Here is an 8608-nt window from a genome sequence, read left to right on the forward strand (position 1 = left end):
ACCTTCACTACTAAATGGAGTACCTATGCCTATAGCAAGATGCCTTTTGGACTAAAAAATATAGGTGCCACATTTTAAAATGCAATGAAGATGGCCTTCAAAAATATGATTGGGAGGTTTATGTTATTCTACCTTGATGATATCACAATATATTCAAAAAATGTAGCAAAGCATTTTGGTCATCTCAAACAAGTGTTTGGAAGATGTAGAGAGTACATAGTATCTTTGAATCCAAGCAAGTGTGTCTTTGCCACTAACCAAGAGAAATTATTAGGACATATTGTAACTAAGGATGGTCTAACTATTGATCTAGAGAGGACAAAGGCAATACTTTCCCTTCCCCTTTTTAGTCACAAGAAAGGTCTACAAAGTTTTCTTGGTATAATAAATTTTGTGAGAAGATTTATTCCTAACCTAGCTACCCTGGTGAAACATCTTATAGGTATGTTAAAGAAGAATATAGCCTTCTCATGGAAAAAGGAAGGGAAAGAAAGTTTTGAAGAGATCAAAGTAGCCATAGCTTCAGCTCCTACTCTCATTAATCCAAATTTTGATAAGGATTTCATTCTTTACACCTTAGGAGGTGGGTCAAATATTTTTGCTATTTTGACTCAACTAAATGATAAAAATGAAGAGTAGCCTATTAATTTCTTTAATGGAGGACTCCAAGAATATGAAAATAATTATAGCTAAGTTGAAAAGTAGACCCTTGTGGTCATAAGAGCCTTGAAGAAATCTAGATGCTTGCTGTCTCATAAAAAAATCTATTTGTTGGTCCCTCATGCTAGTGTTAAGGATTTCATGTTAAGCAAAGACATTAGTGAGAAAATAACTAGTTGGATCACCAAGTTAATGGAGTATGATGTGGATATTTAGATCACCAAATGGATAAGAGGAAAAGGATTGTGTGAATAGATGATCTCATCTCATGAGCCTCATGAAGAAGTTGTCTTGGTGTTGACAGAACAATAGGAGGCAAGAAATGATAGTCCAAGGAGTTGGATATATGATATTAAGACCTTCTTAGGTAGGAATATATATTCTCAAGGGTTGGATAAAGCTAAGAGAAGAAATTTCAGACTGTAGTCTATTCCTTATGCTATAACTAATGGCATTCTATTTAGGAGAGACTTCAATGGAGCCTAGCTAAGATGTATTGATGTAGATCAAGTAGAGAGGATAGTTAAAGACCTTCATGATGGTCTTGATGGGGGCCACTTTTCAAAAAGAACCACTACAATGAATATCATAGGAGCTGGTTACAACTAGCCATCCTTGTTTCATGACTACCACATGTATGTAAGGAAGTGTGGAAAGTGCACCTTCTTCTCAAGTAAATAAAACTTGCAACCCTTCCCCTTCACCCCATCCAGGTTGATCAACCTTTTATCTAGTGGGGATTAGATTTTCTTGGTCCTATTGACCCACCTTCTAGCTTTAGTCACAAATGGATTCTAGCTATTACAAATTATTTTACAAGGTGGACATAGGTAATAGCCTTAAAAGACTCCACAGAAGCTTCAATTGTGGAGTTCCTCAATGGAATTGTCATAAGATTTGTTGTGCCTTCTACCGTAATATTAGATAATGCTATATCATTTGTAGGAGCTCATATTTTTGCATGGGAAATTAATCATGGCATTTAATTGAGCACATCTTCCAATGATTATCCTTAGGGAAATGGTTTAGCTAAGTCATCCAATAAAAAATTGATTAGAATCATCAAGAGAACTATTGAAGATAACCAAAGGTGTTGGCACTAGAAATTGAAGACTGCCCTTGGGATGGTAGAATAATGCCCAAGAGAACCATAGGAAATTCTCCTTTGATGTTAGTATATGATAGGGAATCTAGGCTTCCTATCTCACTAGAATTTCCTACTCTTGAGATGGATCATTAGTTAGAATTAATTGAAGATGATGCTATGTCTATAAGAATGGCAGATTTGATGGAACTAGAGGAGAAAAGAGGTCATGCAATACAGACCTTAGAAATTATACATCAGTAATAGATGAAGAGGAGTTTTGACAACAGGGCTAAGGCCAAAAGTTTTAGGGAAGGTGATCTTGTGTTCAAATGGGATGCAGATAGAGTAAAAGAAAGGAGGCACTTAAAGTTTGATGCCTTATTGAGTGGTCCCTATGTAATCATCAGCTCCAAATAAATATAATGCTTTCCAGTTGAGCAAACATAATGGTGAAATCTTGCCTATTCTAGTTAATGGAATATATCTTAAGCCGCATTTCTGATGGAAATCAATATTCATGTACATAGTTAGATTAGTTTTTCTTCTTGCTCTTTTCTATCTTCCAAGAAGTGTATGGGCACAAGATTTTTTTTGTAATAGGGGGATTTTTGTTCTAATATTTTGAAAGTTGTAGAGGAAGAAGGCATGTTATAGCTCAAAATGTGGTAGAAATGATAAAATTGACGAGTTTCATGGTTTTAGAGACTCCATAGCCCAATGGATGTTTTGATGGTCACTGGTCATATGCTAAGTAAGCTTGCATCACCTCTGAGTCACCATAAATGTTAGCAAAAACGATCTCACACCAAAGAATCAAATTTAAATGATAAATCACCGAATTATTGCTTAGGGCTTTGAATTAAGCATTAGCTATATCTTATATCATACCTTGGAATGTTTTAAATCATGACTATGTGATTCACATAGTCATGATTTGTTGAGTGTCAACCAAGGTCAAGGTGGAAAAGGTGTGCTTTGCTTTGTTTTTTCTTGATCATGTGGTGATATTGAAATGCTACTATTTAAGCTATGATAGTGTGAAAAAGGTAGATCTTCGATGCTTCAAAGAAATATCATGCACTATTAGATCATCTAGATCTATGACCAATGCATGACCGTCGTGAGTAGAGAATTGGCTAAGTTTTGAGCTGTGGTCGAATGGTTCCCCTTGTTTCACTTGGTCACAAAATTTATGGATGAAAACTTGGTCAAGATGGCAATGGTGTGGATGTGGTCAAAACTCAGCCTTCATAATGTTAGAATAATTAGTAAAGAATGTTAAGAGTAGGTTGCAAGGTAGAAATGATCAATAGTTCATAGATTCAAGAGCAGTAATGGTTATTAAGGGAAGGTGGTGGTGACATTACGATCGTGAATGGTTAAACATAAGACATAAAGATTGAACTATTACCAGAGTGGCATAATGCTAAGAAATGTTTCGTCCATGTAGTAGGACTTGATGGTTAAACCTTAGTTGACCAAAGGTCATGATTGATTTGGAAGTTGATGGCAGTAGATGCGGTTTCTTGAATGATGAATCCAATCTTTTTGATCTCCTGTAACTACATTCATTGATCCCTAGGCCTAATAAATGTAAAGAGGTACCCCACCATCGTCAGTTGATCCACTAGTAGAATTTTGGCAAATAAATGACTACATGACTAAAATGTTTAGTCATGAGACTAAAAATTTTAGTCACGTACTAAAACTGATCAAATTCTAGTAATTTTTTATAGTCTATATCTTTATGTAAATAAATAAATGACTAATTTGGTCATCAAGTAATATCACAAGCTTAGACAAAGATAAGTAACCAAATAAATAATCAAATAAATGACTAAATAATTGATCACTAATAATTAGTCACCTAAATAAATGATTAAATGAATCATCAATGATTTTTTTAATCATATTAATACATTTTTTAATTTTTTATAAATTTTTTACTCACTAATGAAGTTTTCATCCTATCAATGCATCATTATTAGTTAACTTCCTTGAATATCCTTTCAACTCATATTAAACTAAAAATGAACTAAAAATCATCCCAATCTGCACTCAAACTCCTAAAAATTTTAGGTGAGAGTTGTTTTGTTATAATAGAACATTTCATCTTATTACAAAAAAAGTGGTCTATTTCTATCGTATAATAATTTGCATTAATATTAATTTAAAATGTATAAATAATTTATGTATATCAAATTTCTAAATAATTTGTATTTGTTCATATTTTAGTTTTCATATTATCAAATATATAATCCTATCACCATACCCTTTCCACTTTTTCAATGAAAGTAATAGTTAATATTTTTGAACTGGGATTCACAATGAATTTGATATTGATTTTATGTCACTACTACTAAATAAAAAATATTTTAAAACATAGCTTAAAGATAAAATTAATTTATTGGCTTAAATATTTTTTTTAAAAACCTATATTCAACCAAAAAAAAGTTGAAGTGAAAATGTCCTACAAAGGAAAAATATGATAAAATGAATTTCAAACCCAAAGCTACTATCAAAATATAATTTTCTCTCTGAACATGGTTTCCATTCCAATTTAATACTCTAAAGAAAACACTTCCATATCTAAAATCTACAAGTGAGATACCCAGCACAATGGTTTTGCAGATGGTTTTGAATTCTGATACTACGTTGCCCTATGACTTTTTATAATTATTTATTATTTTGGATGCCATTTTTGAGTCTCTTTTCTGGGAATGTTTTATTCTGGAATCTCTTAGGCAGATCTGTGGACAAACTTTTGTGCATGGATAGAATCAAAATTTTTCCATTACAATTAAACTCACTCAATTATATGGCAATTTTCTACAAGTACGGAATGCATGCCTAAGTGTTTGACAAAATGGGCTTTCGAAATGTTTTCGTATCCTTGTAATGGATTGTTTGAGGAAGGGGAAGAACTAGGAAAATTGAAGATTAAAAAAGAGGGATATCAACAAGAAAAAAAGGAGAAACCCAAAGTTTACATTAAAAAGAGCATGGAAGGGTGGGACAAAGCAGGTTCCAAGTAGGTTAAGCTCAAGACTAGGAGTATAAATCCTGTCAATACCATTGCATATGTCCAGGTTGGTATTTTTTGTTGCTTCTGATAATTTTGTTATTGATACTATGTTTTAGATCATGTAAATTTTTATGCCTTACTTTTTGGGTTGCTACAAGTTCTCAAGATTGGAATGGACACCCATGAGGCATCTCCCTCTTGTTTGTTGTTTTTTTATCATTAATGCTTCATCTTCAATGTCAGAGAGGAAAATTCACATGGTAATAGGACTTTACTTAATGGAAAATGTATCCATGTTCGAAATAGTTTCATTACTTCATAGATTCGTATTTAGGATATGATCTAGTTTTCTCTTTCCATGCAAGTTCTAATTTAAGGGTTTAGAATTTATGTTATTTACGAGTTATGCCTGCAAGGTAATCATATTCATTGATTTTGAAAATTGTGACTGATAGCAAGTTATACAAGCATCAGAAAAGATTGGCTAAAAAATCTATACTTCTGTTGTTAACTTATGCCCATAAGCTAAATAATTTACCTTTTTTTATAAATAGAGGTACTTTGGGTATAGGTGGATAGTTGGACTCATTAGGTTAGGTAGTGAGATTAAAATATAGAGGTACAATTTGAATAGTATAAAGTGGAGAAGTACTGAGCTTAAAAGATGATGGAAGGAGTTGGCAAATGACTCATAGTGGCATCACTTTATAACCTTTCCTTAAATAAATTAACTTGGGCACATAGGAATAAAAGGGGCGTATAGCTATGTCTTAGAGCCACTAGCAAAATCATGGAAACAAAATCAATTATTTTAAATGAAACAAGCTTCTCTTTGTTAAAAGAAAGGAAATTGAAATGCACTACATATTCCTTGATGCCCATACAACCCATGAAATAGTCAATATTTTTAAAGTTCATTAGGTTAAGAAGAAGAACCCTCTGATTAGAATTATAATTAGGGAAGAGTGCTATGTAAAACATCTGATAACAGTAATGTCACTATTCTGGAACAATTGTTGCAGAGCTTGACTTTGCCTGAATTAGGAGGTGGGGGGGAAATTTAGACTTAGGTCTATTAGCAACAACAAATACATAATACATTAATTTCTTTTTGGTGTCAATCTGTATGATCCCTAAGTTCATAACACACACTTGTACTAAATTCTCAAAATATTCAATTACATATCAAACTAATAAAAAACTGAGCAGCATAAATATATAACTTGTCTAAGTTAGAGAGGAAATGTATACTACCTAATTTTTAAAAGTATTTATTAGAAGAAATTTAGAAGATGCCATGTCTTTCCTGAACAATTATGAGTCTCACACTCATTAATGTTTTGTAGTATAAACTGCGGCCATATTTTCAAAGAGAGCTATCTTTTTGTCAAGAGAACTATGCCAATAAGGCTAGAGACTTCACCCAGAAAGGGTAAGATTACATTCTTCAAAACATATATTCTTCCTTTTCAAGAATTGGAATAAAATTCAATTTTAATATTTGCAGATATGCATTGCCTTGGAGCTGAATTAATTTCCTTTATATCAGCAATTTCCCATAAAATATTTTTTGATAGGTTGTTATCAAAGGTATCTCCTGATAAACTAAGAGAATGATTTTTTGGTTTTCCTAGAAGTAGAATTTACAACTGAGAAGAAGTATGCTAGTGAGATTTTTCTCCTAACCTCCTACTCAAGGGGTAATATGAATGCATGTATATCAGGCCTATCTAAGCCTTTGGCCAAAACAAATATTTGGGTAGTGTGGATAGAAAATTTGCTATTTTTATTGTCAATAAAGGTTGTTCATGACTTAAAGAGTTGAACATGATGTAGATTTGCACTTTTTGTATGCAAAGACATAAATGAACACTTATTTAAGGTTGACAATATTAATAATAAGAGTTAGCTTAAAGATGTTCCAATTATAGATATTGGATAGTGATTTCTCTACCATAAGGATAGTAGATAAGCACATGGTAAAGTGACTCACATGAGGATAACACAAGGGAAACTTGACTTACCACACATGTAAGACACTCATCACTCTTAGATTTGATATTAAGAAACTATTAGCATTTGTAACTCCTTGATAATGGTTTTTCCTAATCCAATATCAATCAAATAGCAAAAAGATGAATCCTAAAATAAGACTCTTCCAAACTATCAGCAATGATATTGCTAAGTCTATAAACTATTAGCAAACTAAGAAACTATTAACTATTAGTCTATAAATGGTATTGATATTAAGAAACTATTAGCATTTGTAACTCCTTGATTATGGTTTTTCCTAATCCTATATAAATCAAATATCAAAAAGATGAATCCCAAAATAAGACTCTTCTGAACTATCAGCAATGATATTTCTATGTCTATAAACATTGAATCTGTAGTAGTTATTCAGGTTCCTTAGCCTATGTAATTCGGTCCATCAAAAGTAGGTTTAGGGATACCAATTTTTCCTATTGATAAGGATAATTAAGTAATGGTAAAATAAAAGAATTGTTCAGTGACATTCTAAGGAACTGAACATAGAATAAGAAAGATGAGATGGGATAAATAAAATTAAAAGTGGTGCAGTAGTTTCATTTCTACAAACATTGTTGGAAATATTGCATAACAGTCTAATTCTGATGAATAGAGGAATTAAGCAGTAAATACTAATAGTCAAACTAGTAACAGGGTAAGGAAATGAATCTCAAAAAAACTCACTGAAACCATGGTAAGGGACTTTCCTCAAGATTCTATTTTCAATGGTACCAATGAGAAGATCTAGGAAAAGTCTGTGTACTAAAAAATTATCTTGTAAATAGAAAGGATGACAAACTACTACTACCAACCCAAGGGTAAACTCTATAAATTGGTAGAAATGAAATTATATTATTGGATATGAAATACAATCATCTCATAATCAAAGAAGAGAGAAAATTTTCTACAAACAACTCAAGGGTAGACTTCAAGAGATAATTGGCTATACAAATATACATGTATGCACCAAGAAGCCATGCAATTATGTTCCTTAATACAAATCTATATAAGATAATTATCTGGTTACCAGATAATGGGTAAAAGTATTTATGAATACTCTGAGGTTGACTCCCCTAAGCAATGGTTCATGCCTCTCTTTAGATAAAATAAAATAGTTAGTCAGAAAAATTGCATAATCTGGAGGGATCATCATAGAATGCTATGAGGTTTAAAATTATATGACTACTAGACCAACCATTAATATTTTGGGGAGACAAATATTACAAACCATTAACACAAATATAGAGAAAATGTACAACAAACAAGTGCCAATAATGAAATGATAAAACCCAAATATGACCCATATTTCCCAAACTAACTAATTCAACAATACTCCTTACAAAGACCCTTGAATTGGATAGGTTGATGAAAATTATTCCCCCTAAGTCATAATCATTGAAAGCATTAAAAAATTAACCTTAATCGACTATTGTTCAGAAAAATGAAGCACGGATCAGGAGAGTAATAAATGGTAAGCATAGATTTAGCTTGACAAGGAAGAGAAAAAAGTTGAAAGAGGCTCAAGTTTACCCTCTCATTCTATACAAACTTTCATTTGTATGCTAGATGGCAGGCCCTACAAGATTTCTCTTATTCTAAATCTAGAGACCATAAAATTAAGGAGGATCCTCTAGATTACCTTCATTTCCATGGAGTTGTCAAATCTACAAGGATGCCCTTGTATTTTCACAAGGGGAAGAAAAACTTCACGTGTTCATTTCCAATGCTATCAGAAATATATGTCAAAGGTGCATGTCACAAAGTCTTACGTCAAACTCAAATAGATCAAGGGGTGTATAGCAAAGAGT

This window comes from Cupressus sempervirens, chromosome 3 (genome assembly GCF_028749045.1).
Source record: "Cupressus sempervirens isolate cs-2001-9-10 chromosome 3, ASM2874904v1, whole genome shotgun sequence".
NCBI lineage: Eukaryota > Viridiplantae > Streptophyta > Pinopsida > Cupressales > Cupressaceae > Cupressus > Cupressus sempervirens.